The sequence below is a fragment of the Sapajus apella genome, unplaced genomic scaffold (genome assembly GCF_009761245.1).
Source record: "Sapajus apella isolate SASKATOON/1434 unplaced genomic scaffold, GSC_monkey_1.0 scaffold70, whole genome shotgun sequence".
NCBI classification, from domain to species: Eukaryota; Metazoa; Chordata; class Mammalia; order Primates; family Cebidae; genus Sapajus; species Sapajus apella.
In genome coordinates this window covers 2,923,862-2,943,187 of record NW_022437010.1, presented here as the reverse complement: position 1 = coordinate 2,943,187, position 19,326 = coordinate 2,923,862, and the positions used below count along the sequence as shown (strand labels likewise).

At 36.6% G+C, this 19,326-nt stretch overlaps 1 long non-coding RNA gene across 1 annotated transcript in view; it reads left to right on the top strand.

Moving 5' to 3' along the window:
- Positions 1-19,326, top strand: part of LOC116531293 — a 187,393-nt gene that overhangs the window by 26,837 nt on the left and 141,230 nt on the right. The window contains exon 2 of the long non-coding RNA XR_004260354.1: positions 8,749-8,806. This is a non-coding gene — a long non-coding RNA (uncharacterized LOC116531293). The remainder of the gene's footprint in view (positions 1-8,748; positions 8,807-19,326) is intronic.

The window sequence follows — 19,326 nt, the reverse complement described above, 5'->3', positions numbered from 1 at the left end:
GACTTCCTGCTTGGTATTTTATGTTCTTACTTTGAGGAGCTTCTAATGGTTACAGTGAAAAAATAGAAAATCAAATTCAAGTTTAAAATACATAACAGAGATATTAAATCCTGATTTTAAAGTCATGATTTGGTTTATCCTAGCAAGCAAAATGGAATGTGGATATAAATAATCAAGGACCTCACCAATCCTGATGTTCTTTAGTTTTAGAACATTTCAATTAGACTTTTTTGGCAACTAAGCTTTTTCTTAACATAAGAGTTATACATGCTTGCTGTAGAAAGTTAGAAGAGAAGAAAGTAAATATTATCCAGCAACAATTTATTCAATTTATTGATGGCCTAATAGGTGCAATACACATTTCATACCTTTATGAAGTTTTTGGTCTATTAGAGATAACAGATACTAAACAGATTGCCACAAAATGACTTTATGAATAAAATAGACTTAAATGCTATGAAAACTGAGTCCATAGTTCTTTGAGGATATCTAATGAGGGGATTTACGGTAAGCTGGGGAGAGGGTTGGGCTCCTATGAGGATGTGTTTTATTGTGAGGTCAGGAGGAGAGTCAGGGGAAGGTGGTAGAGATGGTGAATGGGAGAATAACATTCTGGATGGAAGGAACTGCAAATGCCCAGGCTCCAAGGCTGCAAGACTATTGGTACATTTTAGGAACAGAGCCCAAATTAGTGGACACTAGTGAGCAAAAAGGAAAGTGGAACTAGATAATCACATGGGACTTTTAATATAGGAAGGAGCTCATAGTGTATTCTAAAAGCAATCAGAAAAAAAGAATGCTAATTTTTTTTATCAATTAGGTTCCTATTGCTTGTTCTTTTTCAATATTTTAAGAAGATCAGATGTTAAATCCTATGTGAGGATCAGACTTTGTGAGAAGATGATTTTTTCTTATACTTAGTAATATATCATTCTATATTTATTAAATGTTTTTCCACAACAATTTTTTTTTGTGGTTAGTTAGTTCCACTACATAGATTTTTTATTGTTTACTTAGCCACACTCTTATTTTGTACCTTTGGATTTTTAAAAAAAGGTATAAATAGCAATGATGTGATGGACATCTCCTTGTAGACAAATGTTTTCACAAATCCATGATTGCTTCCTTAGGAAAAATTTATATAGCACAAACAGGATCTCTCTGATAAAGAGATAAGGGTATTTGCAAGTATGTTTAGCCAAATTGCCTTCCAGGAAGGCTGCTGCAATTATTTCTGTAGCAGTATAGAAGACCATCTGTAATAAATACACTTTTTGAGCCTAAATTACAGAGATGATGGGGTACAAGGGGAGAATTTTAGCTAAAATTCCTGTCTTCCTATTTGTTTTTAATTAAGAATGACATTGGTTCCCTATGATATCACTGTGCAGTGATCATGAAAATTTATTGCAGTTTCAAGGTTTATAAGTAATGTATAGCTTTAAAAATTTGTATAGAGAGTGAAAAAATATAAATGTACACAGTAAAGAGAAAATATAGAGATGCTAAAACTTAAAATTTGAGTTTTGGGCAAATTATTGGAATTAACAATCATCTTCAGGACTGTGTCTAAACATACAAAAGATAGTAGAAATAAAAGCAAAAACAAAAGGGTGTCAAGATAAGCGAGAAAAATGTTTTTAACTCAGTATGATTAAGTCTAGTTTCAAATGTTCCAAAGCTATTTTTAATCAATTGCCTTAAATTGTCAACACTAGGACTGATAGGCTACCACTGGGTTTCTTCTCACTAATCCCAACTCTGACTCTTGGCACTATACCCCAGCTTTGATCTGCCTCTGGCTCTTTGGCTTCTAATTCCAAATACTATTTTATCCAGCTTTTACTCATTGCTTTCCTTAATGGATTTTGGCTTCTCTTGACTTTCTGGATTTTCTTACCCTGTACAACCTCTGGTGGGCAGACCCCTCTCACCCAAGTGCTCCATCTCATCCTGCTATATAGCTCCTTAGAAGGCATGACCCTGGCAGTCACTGCTGGGACAGCCTTGGCCATACCATACCATCCTTGAGTTGGGGCTGATATTTGGACAATTAAAGTATAAAGTTTCTTAAAGGGTTCACGTAATTGTTGAAATTTCACAATAAATATTCACATATTTATGGTAATTTTTCTCATGCAAATTGGGCAAAAAAATTAATAAAAGGCATCCTTACTATCTCTAAAACATTTAAATCTTTGGGTGTAATGAGATGCAACTTTGATCTAATGAATTCGTATTTTACTTGAATCACTAAATGGAGATGTAGTATTTTGTAGCGCAATTATCCTGAGAGTAGATATACACGTTGCAATGATGCAGTCATTCTTCTAAGAGTATAAAGAATTCCTCTAAATGTCTATAGAAATGGGAGTGGGCATGGTAAATTTTGTGAAATGTGAGATCTAGTCCCTACTGTTGCTTCTTTCTCTTGTAATTATGCTGACTTGTGTGCTGCTGACATACATAATTTAATGCTAAATTAAGTGGCTTATTCAGCAACGGCTCCAGGAGTTCAAGGAAGGAATGGTACTCAATGTGTGTTTGAACAGTCAGGGAAAGTTTCTTAGAGAAGTTGGGCCTTGAAGAATAAATATTATTTAAGTATGTGGAAAGAAGTCAGGGTTCTGATGAAGAAAATCATTTCGGCAAAATGAAAGAAATGAGGCTTTTCAGAGTTGTTATACTTTGTGCTACGATAATAGACAAAGTGTACTTTTCTACATACATTAAATTAATACATGCAACTGACCCACCTTTGTTGAGCTATTTACTTTTTAACTGTATTCTAGGAACGTGAGAGGCTCATAGAAAGAGATTTTGAAAAATTGCTTTTTTCTATGCTAAGCAAATTCAATGTAGCAAATAGTTATATAATATTCCCATTTCTTCAGCTTTTTGGTTTTTTCGTTTGCTTCCTCTTTCCTCTCCCTTGCATATTTACAATCAAATATTTATCAACTTTTGTTGAATTTTTTTCCTCTGTTTTCTTTCATGTTTTTCTTATTTAGGATCCAATGACTTCAAATATGGAATATGATAATCCTCTTTCAACTGATCTCTTTGATGCCATCTCACCTCCCTCCAGTTCACGATAGACATCACAGCAATTAACATATTTTAAAAATACTGCTTTTATATATGTCATCTCCATGACCAAAATTCCTATATTAGTTTTCTATGACCTGAAAGGTGGAGTACCCCAAATGGATCTCCCACTAGTGCTCTCCAAGATTCCTCTGACCCAAATATTGTTCATCAAATGCTCCCTGGTGAAAATGCATTATTTTTGGTTCCATTCACCAATGTGAATTACTTCAACATCTCTCTTCCGGATTCATCATGGCTGGTTCAAAATTTACCCCTTTCCCCACTGTACTAAGAGTGCTGTGTAGATCCTACATCCTGGTTGACTCCTTTTTTGATTAACCTTTTTCACAGGACTCTCTTCCATTATTTTTAAAGTTGAATAAACAAACTCCTGTGGCACTTACAATCTATCTTGTATTGTCACTTAAACTTCTTCATATATTTGGTTGTTTCAACTAAAAGATAACCTCTTTGAGGACAGAGACTGTAGTTCTAGTCAAGAATGGTATTTTTCCACATTGTAGGACTTATTTGTGACATTCATGACATCAATGATGATAAACATCTCTACATGACTACAGTCTTAAGAAAAATTAAACCATCGGTAAAGAAACTAGGAAGCCTTAATCTATACTCTGTTTCGTGGGCAGCCCTTAAATGTCTTGTGCTTTAGTAGTAATAGAGTAAAAAAAAGGAGGAGGGTGAGAAGGGCATCTGCTTTGTATACTCTAGATGGCTAAATTGTCAGCATTTCTTGGTGAAGGCCAAACTATTTAACTGTTGTCATCCATCCTGATTTCTTCAGTGGCATTTGAGAAGTTAATAACAAAAGCTACCACTAACACTCCATGGGCACTATGTGCCAGGCTTCATACCTCATGTTAGCATGCATTATCTCATTTGGTATCCATGCTCTGCCTGTAAAACAGACGTTATTATCCTTTTGCTGAGGAGGAACTGGAAACTTTTAGACCAGTACCACCCAGAAAGTCCATAGTAAGTCTAAGATTTTAATTCCGTTTGGAGCTGGATTAAACACTTCTATACCTTCCTTAGATTTCCTCAAATTTCTGTTATCAAGTGGATTCCTAAATAACCCAAGGTAGAATGCAAGAATTTCTAAAAAGCTGAGTGAGGAAGTGTAATGTGGATGATAAGCAGAAAGAGGATGAAAGAATCATTTTCCTTTTGAGGGAAAGCATCATTCCTGGATGACACAAGGTGCTAGGAGGTAGATGAAAAAGCAAGGTGAGTATTTGTTCTGACCCAGGGAAAGACTGAAAGGTAACAGGGCTTTTATAGGTAGACATGACATTTGCTGGATCTTGATCTTCCGGTTCCAAAAAGAAATAGCTCTTAGTTTCCTGCTCCTAGCCACAAGATTATTGATTTCTCTGAAAGATATGAGAAGACACTGAGAGTGGAAAGCAGGAGTTTAGAAATGGAACCATCTGAAAGGATGAACCATTTTAGAAAACTGATGAAACAAAAAGATTTTTATTATCCTGCTTCTTCTTATTCTGTCACCATGAACTTCTTTCCCCCTATAAAGGAATATATCTTCCCAAGTGGGAAAAAATGATTTTTAAAAAGATAAGCCTGAAAAAATTAATTTAAACTTAGCCATATTAGGGTAGCATTAAGGCACTCCCGGGTACATTTTATTGGTCCATTAATATAGGGCCCGAGTGGTTGAATACACCTAAGGCATGTACTATATTAATGAACCAATAAAACATGCCCTGGAGTGTCTTAATGATATATTACAACCATTTCTATTACATACATAAATGCACTATTTGCTGGCTGTCTTGCATAGTTTTAAAGAAAATCTTCAATTAACCAAAAATATTGCATCAAGAACTCTTACTCACAATAAGAAAGAGTAACAAAGAATCCGGTAATTAACTTACCAGGCTAGTTACTCATGAGGTGATTCTGGATGGATTTAATCTTTGGTGCTTTTTCACTGTAAATATTTTGGAAGGACTGGTTCTTTGGATTTAAAATTGAATACTTTCAGGAAAAGAAATAGACGAAATCTGACAGAATTCATACTGATCTCCTTCCTTACTTAAAATATCCAACTGTGGGTGGTGGTTATAACACTAAATAGGTATTAATGACTGGATCCAAATAGTAACTCTCTATGCCTACATTAGAATGATATATTTTAGGCATTTGGGGACATTTTCTGCAGTGATAAGGAATGCCACACACTCATGTATGCAAGGGTTGAGACCAAAACATGGAATCTTGTAAAAATGTCTTCTCCTAACAAACAATTGTGTCCTACACTTATTTATAAACTCAGTTTTAACCCTGGTATCTTTTCACTGGGGTCATATAAATTGATGCATTACTGTAAGTAGGAGAAGCTGACGGAGCGCTTGGAGAGAGGCGAGATAATGATAGTGGATATCATTTATTGAATGACTGTTATACATTGTACAATGTTCTAATTATTACATTTATTATCTCATTTAATCTTTGCAACAACCCTATGAGGGAGATACTGTTATACTTGTTTTATAGATAAGGTATCCAAGGTAAAAGTAGAAACTTTTCCAAGTGGTGGACTTTGAGATTGAATGCAGACTCTCTGAGTCCAAAGCCCATACTCAAGTGCATAAAGCTCGGGATGGTCGCTATGAGAAAAGCACAGAGAAACATGAGGTTTATGCTCTATATAGGGAAGAAGTCCTTTCTAAACTCTATCTACCAACATATTACATTCTACATTTTATTCTTTCCCTCCACTTCCTCCTTACAGAGGCACATAAATAGAGCAGAGAGAGCTAATGGACATGAAGGGACCTCATAGCAGTCTGACTTCCATGGAGCAGTGATCTAAGATCCAATAAGAATGGGCACATGGCGATATGGTTAGATACCAATGACCAGAAACAGGTAAAATGTGAATGCCTTATCATCTGATCACAGGAAGAGAAGATGACATCCTCCCATCCTCACTGAGGATGGCACCTCGGTGTCACCAAATAGATCCTTGAAACTAAGGTGACAGCCCTTGGATAATGAGTAGAGAGCATCGTCAAGCTAGTAATAGTCCGAAGAAATACTGCACTGACTGATTAACCCTAAATTTGACCACTGAGTAGAATAAGGGATCAAGACAGAAATTAATTGTAAAAAAATATAAAGTAAAAATTATTTTCACACACATTTAAAATCTGAAATTTATATCCTAGGTTGTTTTGTTCATAAACTTTTTAATTGTTGCAGATTTGCATCCTAAGAGAACCTGACTATGAAATATTTACAAAGGCTACTGAAGTGACTGCAGTTATTATTGGTTTTAGGGTCATAAGTTAGGTGTCAAATCATTAAAAAAAAACTGGTCTTTCTGAGGAATTGCATTTTAGTTTAATTTCTTCTTCATGATCTATAACATACTAGGAAATTCATTATTTTGTAAACTAACTCTATACCAATTTCCACAGCTGAATTTTACAAGCCTGGAAAACAGTTGCTAAAAGGTCTTTGCTGCCTCCACTTGATTTTTACTCACGGTTTATATTGGTTTATATTTGCCTTGCACATTTGATAGTCAATGATATAATTCATTTTGGCTTTATTTGCTGAAGGGCTTGGCCCTGATGTTGAAAGTCATACTGCAATATTGTTTACTCAACCTTTAGAAGGCAGAAAAGTTGTTAAACATAAGCCCTAGTGCATTTTAAAAATTCTGAAAAAGCACAATTTTAGCAAAATGTATTTAAAAATCCCATATATACAATTTATAAATAACTTTTCCCTCTTTATTTCAGTTATTTTTTAAGACCAATAGGTTGGTGTTTTTTATGGTGAAGTGGTAATTTAACACCAGATAGTAAATTCATCATAATGATTTCAGTGGGCAGATAACTACCTCATGCAATTTCACTGTGTCTCTCAGTGATTCATTTGCTGGCTTATGTTCAATGTAGGAATCAGGTCATGAGCTCTTCTGTAAAGCTGACCAAACAAGTCATCCCAATGTGATATAAATAAATATGTATAAATAAAGCTACACCAATATGTGAGGGGTACTACTGATGGCTGGACATTTGCAGTGAGTAATTTAGTGGACATATATGATCCTACTGTTCTTTTAAAAAATTTAATGCCGGTTTTGCTGATGCAGGCATCTTTGCTGACTATAATAACAGCATCCTAAATGTGTATGGTGCTTTAAAAATTTTTGAAATACTTTCACAGGTGAAATTATCTTGTAGAATACTTTCTCACAATCCTACGACACAATTGTGACCCGTATTGTCCTCATTTTCAGATGCGGAATTGTTACTCAGAAAGTTTAAGTGTTTTGCTTGAAGTAATTAACCTGCTAAATGGCACAGTGGATTAGAACCAGGTCTTTTTGGAGTCATGTTCTTCTTCTTTTCCCCGTAATACTTGAACATCAACAGGTCAAGGCACTAAAGCTAAATAAGACTAAACGATGTTAAACTGATGATATTCTACTCTTTCTAGCCTATTACAGTTTCATATGACTCAACCTAATAGTAAAATAGAGGCTTTGGGTATCCTTGGTTCGAAAATCTGAGAATTTAGTTGAAGTAAATGAAGGAAGACCAGGCAGGCAGGGACTGGCCATGGATCCAGAGTCCAAGATGGGTGTACATGGATACTGACAGGAAAACAGAGAAAAGTGAGAGCTATTTCAACTGTGAGTTTTCTATGTTTTGGGAATAGATATTTTCTTTTAACACCATAGGATTAACTTGAAATGCTTCTGAGTGAATGACTTTTATAGATTAGAGATTTAACTGAATCTAAAAGCAAAATAGATCCATGATTTGAAGATCAGATGAGATTTTTAGCCTTATTTATTTGGAAAATTTTGTATGTTTGGGGACTCTCGTCTAGTAAATTTTGACTGTACCTTCATGAAATAAAATAGTGTAATATAGGTGTTGATTCACATCAACAAAACCAGGAGGCTGTCTTGAGACAGAGGGCAAAACATGGTTATCATGTCAAAAGCCTTCAGTTTAACACCAAATTCTCCTACATGATTTTGACAAGTCATCGAACCTCTATGCAGATTAATTTTCTTAATTAAAAATGGTGATAACAATACCTACCTCATAGAGATGTGAGGATGAACCTGTGGGTTACTGGAGTTAGTAAACCTTGATGGATTTTAGGACATCAATGAACACTGCAATATTGAATACAGTAGTATACCTGTAGACCCATGCACAAAATTCTGGTGAGACTGTTCATTATTGTCATCAGATCCTTTGAAAGACTCCACAAATTGCAGAAGGTTAAGAACTACCAATGTATATGAAAAGGATTGGAAATTGTGAAATGTTACATAAATGTTATAAATTAAGGATAATGATGCACTATCCAGGCAAGGAAAACAAAACAGTAATTTTTAGGGAGACAGAATGTTTATCTGTCTCCAACAAACTTGGATTGGACTTCTAGGAGATAATTTGGTAGGTCAAATGTACATAAAACATAAATTACCTTTAATGGCAAAATCACTTTTATTTGTAATAATTTTAAATATAGGCTTGTTAAACAATGCTTTTGAACATATTTCATGGACAATAATCTGTAATTTACTAGTTTCTCTTTTTGAAATTTTAATATATGTATCTGTGATCCTTTTATGATTTTTTTCAGGTGAGGTCATTGAACTCTTAAGTGCGAGATGAAACAAGTCTTCCGGGGTTCCAAGTAGGTAAGTAACCTGTTCATTTCTTAACTAGCTAAATGAATTGCTTTATTAAGATACTGAAGATATGTCAGGCCTATCAAGGTCTAGTACCTGGAATCACTAATCAGCTCTCTATGAATATTATTCATATGAAGGTTTTTTCCTTTCAGCACACTGAATAAAAATAAACTCAACCTCAGGAAAGATGGAGGAAGGTAATGTGAGGAAGAAGGAGTAATATCAAAGACCTTGCTTTCTCAAAGTTCCCTGAAGTAAGAAAGAATCAGTACTGCAGTTTTAAAACAGGCTGGGGTTGGACAGAGGAGCAACAAATTTGTAATTTAAGAGTGCTATTGCTTTCTCAGACATAAAGGCATTATTGTCTGGGGGAAAGAGTTCTATTGTATAGTACTGTTGAGAGGATAGTGGAATTTAGATCTTCAGCATCTTCCTTGATTTTGGCAAGGCTGAATGTAAAGGAAACTGCAGTTGTTCAGGAAGAATGCTATGTGTACAATGTCATGTTTTATTGATAGAATGAGTAAACTAGACAGTACAGGCTGTAAAAACATATCAGTCAGTATTACAGCAGGAAACAGATGGCCTATTCCAATAGAGTAATTCAAAGAATATCCAATAAAGGGGCTACTTATAAAAATGTAGATAGGAAATAGGGGAACTATGAGATAGAGTGTATCCAAGACTAGTAACACCGGGTCTATTTCTGCCCCTAGGCTTGAAGGGGTGAGTTATCTTGAAAGAGAGTCTCCTATAGCAGGGCTACCTTAACAAGAGCCCTGGTCTTCATGGAGGGAAATGGGAATTTCCGAGCTAAGGGAATATAAATACTCCTGTCTCATTCACCTCCCTCCCTCTGATCTTCTGCCATGTCTCTCTAATATTAGAACCCAGTCTGGAGCCAGAGGGCAAGAGAGCTAATTGACTGACTCTTTACAGTCTGGCCTCCTGCAGCTGACTAGGGTGAAGAGTATGATCTGGAGGAACAAACAACTCCCCAAATTTGGTGGCTTACGGTCCCAAAGGCCTACTTTTCACTCATGCTAAATGTCTGGCACGGATCACCAGGGAGTGTTTCCACTCCATGTGTCCTTACTCTAGAACTTACTTCAGAGATGGAGCAGACATTTCTTCAGAATATAACCCATTGTTTTGATAGAGGGAAATAGAATTCGGGATAGTCTCAAGCCAGCAATGAAATGTTTTGGTCTTAAATAGTTTGTCATTTATACTTACCCAGAACTAGTTCAGGGCTCTTTGCAAGCTTCAGGGAGCCAGAAAGTTGAATTCTACCAGGTACCCGAATGAGAAGGAGATGTGATAAAACGGAGCAGTATGCATAACCAACATGGGTAACTTTTCTGTTAAAAGCATGCTGGCCCCTAAATTAAATTAAAGCTGGAATATGGATTGGCAGAATAATTCAGGCAGAATTTAGTTTACAAACAACTTCTGAGCAACTTGGATGATATTCAATAGAGCTATGTGTGTAGATTACACCAGAAGTTTTTTTTTTTTTCCCCATTTATTTTATTGCATTTTAGGTTTTGGGGTACATGTGAAGAACATGCAAAATTGTTGCATAGGTACACACGTGGCAGTGTGATTTGCTGCCTTCCTCCCCATCACCTACATCTGGCATTTCTCCCCTTGCTATCTCTCCCCAGCTCCCCACCCCCCACCATCCCTCCCCTATTTCCCCCCAACTGACCCCAGTGTGTAGTGCTCCCCTCCCTGTGTCCATGTGTTCTCATTGTTCAACACCTGCCTATGAGTGAGAACATGCGGTGTTTTTTTTTTGAGACAGAGTCTTACTCTGTCACCCAGGCTGGAGTGCAGTAGCATGATCTCAGCTCACTGCAGTCTCTGCCTTCTGGGTTCAAGATATTCTCGTGCCTCAGCCTCCCAAGTAGCTAGGATTACAGGTGCTGGCTACCATGCGGACTAATCTTTATATTTTTAGTAGAGACAGGTTTTCGTCATGTTGGCCAGGCTGGTCTCGAATACCTGACCTCAAGTGATCTGCCAGCCTAGGCCTCCCAAAATGCTAGGATTACAGGAGTGAGCCACTACGTCCAGCTTATACCAGAACTTAAAAAAAACCAAATCCATACTGTTGACAGGAATGAAACCACAGAAGAATTTTTGAACATTGTTAGGATCAAAATATTAATACTTAAATTAAAAAAAAATACTTTTGTTAAGTGGGTGGTATGATATTAAGCCTTTAGTCAAATTTAACAAAATTATCCCTGCCCTCTAGTAGTTTACTATCTAAAATAGGCAATATTGACTTAAACAAATGCAATCAGTTCTCGATTATTTGCAGGAACGTTAGCTGCCCTTAAATTGATCTATGGCAATTTTTGGAATGCTTAAATTATATATTACTCAGAATACGGCTTAACTGTATTCTTTTTCCTCTAGTGGTATTACTATTTGTAAATGGACTATAAAGAAACAGGAATATCTAGCACCTTTGGAAATGCATGTAATTTATGCACAAGTGGGATAATGTCACATGCTACAGGTGCAAATTTAGAATTGGTTGCACTGTAGGGAGATGGCAGCCTCATCTGTGCTTAGAAAAAAGTTGTTTGGTTATAAGTTGTTTTGGAAGCTGAATATTGGATTTTATTCTGGACATAAAGCATGCTGTTAGTTTGCTAATATCTTAATAGTGAGAAAATGCTTTCATATAAATACTGAAAGGCAAAAACTGCTGGGAATAAATCAGAAATATTAACTGAGAATGTTTCCTGAATACCCTGAGGAATGCTGATAGGACAGAAATTCTGGATATTTTAAGTTCAGCAGCTTCTACCTATGAGTCCTTCTTCTGACAAATTGCATAGTGGATGGCGTGCATGCTGTCCACATCACCTGGGTCCTTACCATTTTTGTACAATCCAGTTTGATTTCCAATTGCTTGTGACTGCGTCTTGGCCAGTGAGCCTGCAGCAGTCTGGGAGTACTGGGGAAAGAGTGCCATCAAGGAGCAGCCCTCAGTTACAAACCTGGAAGATGAGGTCTGTGGGTCCCCATAGGTGAACCAACACGGAGGAGCACCATGTTGAGCATCCATCTTAGTTTCCTAGGGGCACAAAGCTGTAGTCACCTGAGTGGCAACTTGCTTGACAAAGCAGCTTTTCCTGACTTCCTTCCCATCTTTACCTCACTCCCCTCTTTCTAACCAGTGTTTCTTGGGATCAATTTCCAAATAAACTATGTGAACTCAAGTCTTTGTCTTCGGGTACATGCTATTGGGGAAGGAAGTAAAACTAACACAGTGGGCTGTCTCCCTAGCTACAGACCTCCTTTTTCTTGTACTATATTGTGGGACCTGAAAAAATATATAATTCAGACATAGTGGCAGCATGAAGTTCCTTAGGTAAGTACTTTTGGTAGATAAAGATGAAATAGATGTAGACAAGCAAAGTTGCCTAGAGCACTTTAATGGAGACTTTTATATAGTTATATATATATGATTATATATACAAAAGGCTTATACAAGGATAATGTGAAAATACTATAGAATCTTGTCTTTAAAAATTCCCGACGTCAGATATTACTTGAAGCATTAAAAAGCAAAACTGTATGTATGTGTATATATATATATATATATATATATATATATACACATACATACATATACACACAATATGTTTGCAAAATATTTCATACTCTAACCTGTTAATATACAAAGTTACCAATTATTTATTAGATTGGTAGATTAGTTGCAAATTTTCTGCCTCCTCTACTCCAGCCACACGTGTGGTGGCACCAGGACAGGATACCTGGAATAAATACCTCAGGCAGAAAACAGAAAATTGGAATGTATGCAGTAGTCACTGGTCCGTGGTAATGATGAAATCCTGTGGACAGCCAGTATGAAATCTTGGCAATGTGAGAAATGCCATGGTCAGAACTTGATTCTGTTCTCAAGGAGAAATTTTCCCGTCCATTGTTATGTCAGGCCTCTGCTTCTGCCATCTGGGAAGTTTTGCTTGTCTATTATCTGCCATGGCCACAGTGGCCATCAAGGTCTCTAGAGGTTTTGCTGCCTCCTGCCTGTATGCGTTGGGTGGTCTAAGATTTGCTTCAAGACTCAGCCAACAGCTTTTAAGCCCTAGCTCATGGTTGTTTTTGCAGTATAATTGTCTTTAAAATTCATAAGACTTTCATCTCTTCCAGGGACGGGAAGACATATGTTGCATGTTCTCACTTATATGTAGGAGCTATAAGAAACCTCATGGAGGTAGTGAATAGAATGGTGGCTACCAGAGGCTGGGAAAGGTAGTGGGGGTCGGGGGATAAAGTTACAAAATACAGTCAGAAGTTATGAGATCTAGTGTTTAGTAGCACAATAGGGCTACTCTAGTTAAAAATAATTTATGACACGTTTCAAAATAACTGGAAGAATAAATTTGGAATGCTTTCAGCACAAACAAATGACAAATGTTTTTAGTAATTGGTGGAGAATACCCCCCAATTACCATTATGCATTGATCATTATACATTGTATGCTTGTATCAAAATATTACATGTACCCTATAAACATGTAACTATTATGTATCCATAAAATTAAAAAAATTAAAAATAGAAAACAACTAATAGACTTTTGCCTCTTTGCTTATAATCAGTTCAATATGCCAGTTACCATACGCATAGTTCTTTCTTAGACATAATTCTTAAAATAGTATTATTTCTTTTTCTTCTCATCATCATTTCTTTCTCAACTCAGTGATATCTACCCCAAGGCCATGAGGCTTGGGTTGAAGACCTGGCTCAATCTGAATGTTGTCACATAATTATATCTTAAGACTGTTCATTATTCAATTTCAAAAATTATGTATTAACGTTTGAGTTAAGCATTCCCAACTTTTGAGGCTTAAAATTTCTGGATGCTTTCTTATTCCCTTTCATTTTCATGTGTATTGTGGATAATTCTTTCTTGTGGTCATTTCTTTTTCTAATATCTTCCCAAATAAAGCTAGTAACAATTAATGCATACTCACATAATTCTATTTTATAATCTCTTTTACTACAGCACCGGCTAGGGAAGTTTTAGTGGCCTGCCTCCAAAGACATCGTGGGAATCATTGTTACTAAACATTTTGCCTCTGCTTAACTTGGGGTTTCATGTTTCCAGCCTCTGATATTAGTTTCCTAGTTATCTTCTGCCAGTGACACCAGTTTTCGGGTTTTTGTTGTTGTTAGTGTCCATTCTTGGTACCAATTTCTATTTTAGTTACAATACCAATTAAAGAATCAGATGAACCTCGAAGTATAAATGGCTTAACATGCTAGGATGTTTGTTTCTTGCTCACGTAAAACCCAAATGGAGGGGCTGAGGGTTCTATTCTACGCGTTTATTAGTAACCCAAATTAGCAAAACTGTTGTATTCAATATACAGTTTTTAAGGCACCAACATTCAGCCAAAAGATAGAACCCTTAGCTCCTTCTCTTTCTGACCCTCCTCTCCACCTATGCTGACATCTTAGATGTCCACTGGCTTTCAATATCATCTATTTGCTGACAAATCCCAAATCTTTTAACAAACTCCACCTCACCCCCGGATTTGTATATGTAATTAACTATACAACAACTTCACTTGGATGTCAGTCAGGGATCATTAACTTAACAGGTTCAAAATCAAATGTTGATTTCTCCCCCCAAAATTGCCACCCCTTAACATATTCGGGACTGTGATTTACCAGTTATTCAGGATACAAACCTGGAAGTAATTTTTGAATCTTTTTTTTTTTTTTTTTTTTTTTTTTTTTAGTATCACATAGTACATAGAATCAAGAAACAAATCCTAGCAGTGATACCTTGAAAACATTTAGAATCCAGCCATTTCCCATAGCTCCACAGCCATCAGGTTTTACTTATTGTAGTGTAGTGATGATCTAACAGGTCTTCTTGTTTTCACTCCTGCCCTTATCGAATGCATTTACACATGAGCCAGAGTAATAGTTTACAAAATAAATGGAATTACATTGCCCTTCTATGTATAAAACTCTCAAAAAAAAACAAAGGTTTTCCCTTATAATTTATTTAAAGTACTTGATAGCATTCATCATTATCTGACATTCGGCCATTATATTATACATTTGTTTTGTTGTTAAATTTTCTGTCTTCCTAAGTCAAGAATGAATATCTATGTCATAGACTTTTCTTTATTTATGTCTGTCTTTATAACACCCAGGATGGTGCTTGCCACATGGGAGATGTTCTAGTAGTTTTGAATGAAAAAATAAATGAATGAGTTACCTGTTATATCAATTTTTTGGTGTTTTAGTCTTTTTGTATCTATTTGTATGATTTTTTTATATTAACCATATGTAATCATTATCTCATTAGTATTAAATGAATTTCTAAATTCACACTTTAGTTTATATGTCTATCTATCCAGCTAGCTAACTAATAATATAATAATAATTATAGTTTCCTTCCTCACAATATTTTCCATTATTCTTTACCTTAGAAATCTCTTCTCTGTCATGAGCTTGGCTATATTCTCATATATTCACCTAATGTCTTCTCATTCTTAGTGTACTTTTAGGGAAGCATGGTGACCAGTCTTCATCCAGATCTATTCTAGGATTCACAGTAAATTCTCCAGATCACAGAACTTACCTTAAGAAATACTGCTTGCCTTAACGTTTCTTTTCGTTTCTTTTTTTTTTTGAGACGGAGTTTCGCCCTTGTTACCCAGGCTGGAGTGCAATGGCGCGATCTCGGCTCACTGCAACCTCCGCCTCCTGGGTTCAGGCAATTCTCCTGCCTCAGCCTCCTGAGTAGCTGGGATTACAGGCACGCACCACCATGCCCAGCTAATTTTTTGTATTTTTAGTAGAGACGGGGTTTCACCATGTTGACCAGGATGGTCTCGATCTCTTGACCTCGTGATCCACCCGCCTCGGCCTCCCAAAGTGCTGGGATTACAGGCGTGAGCCACCGCGCCCGGCCTGCCTTAACGTTTCTAAGAAGGCTTGAACCATGAATGCTTTATACTGGAAGCAGGCAGGCCAGATCTCTTTCTCCCAGGGATCTCTAAAGAGGTACCAGGGGTGCTGCCTATTGGCCTAATTCTTTCCTTTGCCCGACTTCCTAACTAAAGGGAAGGATGCTCTTTCCAGAGCTGACAGTATACTTTTCTTTCATTCAGCAGCTACCAGACATAATAGAAAACATATAATGTCTAAGTCATGTTCCTGGATTTTATGGAGTAAGTTGAATGCTATATTTTTAAGGGAAATCTAGAAAAAAAATTTCCTTTTTCAAAATTCCACCAGATTCATTGATATTTGTAAAGCCAGCGGTCCTGGTAGGGATGTGAGTGTGGTGTGTGTGTGTGTGTTTGTGTGTGTATGTGTGGCTTTTGCTTGTAGTTTTGTAGATTAAACCGTTTTGGAGAAGCCATTTATCTCACTGTCATCAATATTTATATAGTTATTGCCAAAATATTCCAGCACATGACAATAAAGTGTCTTGCCTTTGTCTTATGCTTGACTTACATGAAATCACCATGTGGGCTAGCTGTGGGGTTCTCTTGGGTTGGGTATAGGGAAGGAAGGGAGAAAGAAAGTGAGAGTGATAAGCAGGTGGAGATTGAGGAGGGGCAAGAGAGATTTGCCTTTCTGGGGATTTGAAGCTGTCCTGGATATGCAGAAGGATGGAGAAATCAGACTTAAGGCATCTTGCGCAATTGTGGTAGAATGGAGAGGAGGTCAAGCCTTGATTAAATTTAAACAGCAGAAACCAAGACTTTTTTGGTAAGATTTTATTCTACTTAGCTTTCATAGTATTTCAAGTCTTTTTCTAAAATGTGACAGAAAAATCACATTTTCTAAAATGCAACAGATCACTTTTTTCACACTCCAGTATATTGTAAAAACACTTCTCTCATTTTTACTTTTTTATATATTGTAAAACTCTTGCACCATAAAGTTCAGAATCCCAGAGACTTACCAGTTAGAATAAGGCACAGGTTACTGAGGATAGGTGATGTTTTGGGAGAATATGTAAGCCAGCCACAGAGCCTTGATTTAGGGGCTAAATCTCAGAGCAAACTAAAGGTAGACACAAACAGACACAATGTTACTTTTTACAAGAAATTGCTTTCTTTTGGAAAAAAAGGCCATAATAAATACCCATTTCCAGAATTGTATCCAGTAACAGCAAGGACAAATCCCTGTAAAATTTGAAAAGTCCTATTTTTTTTTCATTTTTTTAAATGAATTACTATCATAGTTTCTTTCTTACCTTTTGAATATATTGACTTCAAAATGTTTTTATGATTCTGAAATTCCAAGCTGCTTTTTCTAAAATATCATTTTCTTTCTTTAACAAGAAAACAATTCTAGGAATTTAGAATGTGATATTTTATCTCTGTCTAGAGACTACAAGGTTCAAATAAATTAAACTTTTCCTTTTTCCTTTCTCATATATTTAAATATTTTAACAATATTAATTTAGAAATGTCTAAATTTTTCTACTCTGATTTATTTACATCCAATTTAGGGGTTGATCAGTAATACGGCAGAAACTTATTCTCACATTAAATCATTATATTGTTGATTATTCAAATAATTTCTGAGCTAAAGAGCTATGTCAAACATTGGGCTGGTGCAAGGTCCATTAATATAATATGATGTATATCTGTCCCTGAGGACCTTGAGACAGATTATCATGCATAAAATTTTCAATGATACCAGCTTTTTTTTTTCTTTTTTTTGAGATGGAGTCTCATTCTGTTGCTAGGGTGGAGTGCAGTGGCGTGATCTCGGCTCACTGTGATCTCTGCCTCCCAGTTTCAAGTGATTCTCCTGCTTCAGCCTCCCGAGTATCTAGATTACAGGTACATGCCACCATGCCTGGCTAATTTTTGTAGTTTTAGTAGAGATGGGGTTTCACCATGTTGGTAAGGGTGGTCTCAAACTCCTGACCTCAGGTGATTTCCCTGCCTCAGCCTCTCAAAGTGCTGGGATTACAGGCGTTGAGACAAAGGCACCTGGCTGATACCAGCATTTATAGAGTTACAAAAAAAAATGAGATTGAACACAAAGGTAGGATAACTATATGAGGCGTTCATGAAAGGCTCCTCAGAAGAGATGACATTGGAACTGAGTCTTAAAAGCTGAGTAGGCAGCGTCAGTTAATGAAGGTGAGAAAGAACATCCCAGGAGAAGGAGCATGCATGCTTCTTATTATGGCAAGTCTTTATTTATGTGGTTTTTATTTTTTTAATTTAAAAACTGTTTAAGTTTTATTTTAGGTTCAGGAATACATGTGCAGGTTTTTTATATTGCTACATTGTGTGTTGTGGGGGTTTGGTGTACAGATCATTTTGTCACCCAGGTAATAAGCATAGTACCCTATAGGTAGTTTTTGGGTCCTCGTTGTCCTTCCTCCCCCCTCAAGTAGGCCCAGGTATCTGTTGTTCTTTGTGTCCATGTGGACTCAATGTTTAGCTACGACTTATAAGTTAGAACATGCGTATTAGGCTTACTGTTCCTGTGTTAGTTTGTTTAGAATAATGGCCTCCATCTCCATTCATGTTGCTGCAAAGGATTTGATTTCATTCTTTTTCATGCCTGTGTAGTTTTCCATGGTGTACATGTACCACATTTGCTTTATCTAACCTATCATTGATGGGCATCTAGGTTGATTCCGTATCTTCTTGTTGTTGTTGTGGAGACAGAGTCTTGCTCTGTCACCAGGCTGGAGTGCAGTGGTGCCATCTTGGCTCATGCAAGCTCCACCTCCTGAGTTGAAGCAATTCTCCTGCCTCAGCCTCCTGAGTAGCTGGGACTACAGGCATGCACCACTACGCCCAACTAATTTTTGTATTTTTAGTAGCAATGGGGTTTCACCACCTTGGCCAGTATGGTCTCTATCTCCGGACTTTTTGAACCACCTGCCTCTGCCTCCCAAAGTGCTGGGATTACAGGCATGAGCCACCATGCCTGGCTGATTCCATATCTTTTATAGCAGGTCTTGATGTGCTTAAAAATGATGAAGACTTATGTATAACTGGAATGAATTTAGAGGAGTATTGGTGGCTTAATGGAAGCAGATAGGAGTTTAGATAGAATTACCAGTGGGATATTAGGCCAGGAATAGATTGGGAGGGACTTGAGAGCTAAAATAAGAAATTTGGGTCTAAATCTGGAAGGAATAGGAGTCAAATGGAATTTTAAAGCAAGTGGTTGACATGATCAGATTTAATAATTAAGAAAATAGCTAGTGTCAGTCAATACCCTCTGACGTGGTCAGGGAGTTATGAGACAGGAAGCTATTCTAAAAAACCCAGGTAAGATATTATAAAGTCCCAAAATACAGCACAAAAGGATGAGACAGAGGATTGGATTTAAGATATTTCTGCTACATATCCCAGAAAGAAATAGAATGTTTGGAACTTAAACCATTTCAGGAGGGAACATAAAGTGAGATAATATGTGAATTTCATACTGAGGTTAAAAATTTACAGCTGAACTTTACATTTTACGAAGGGAAC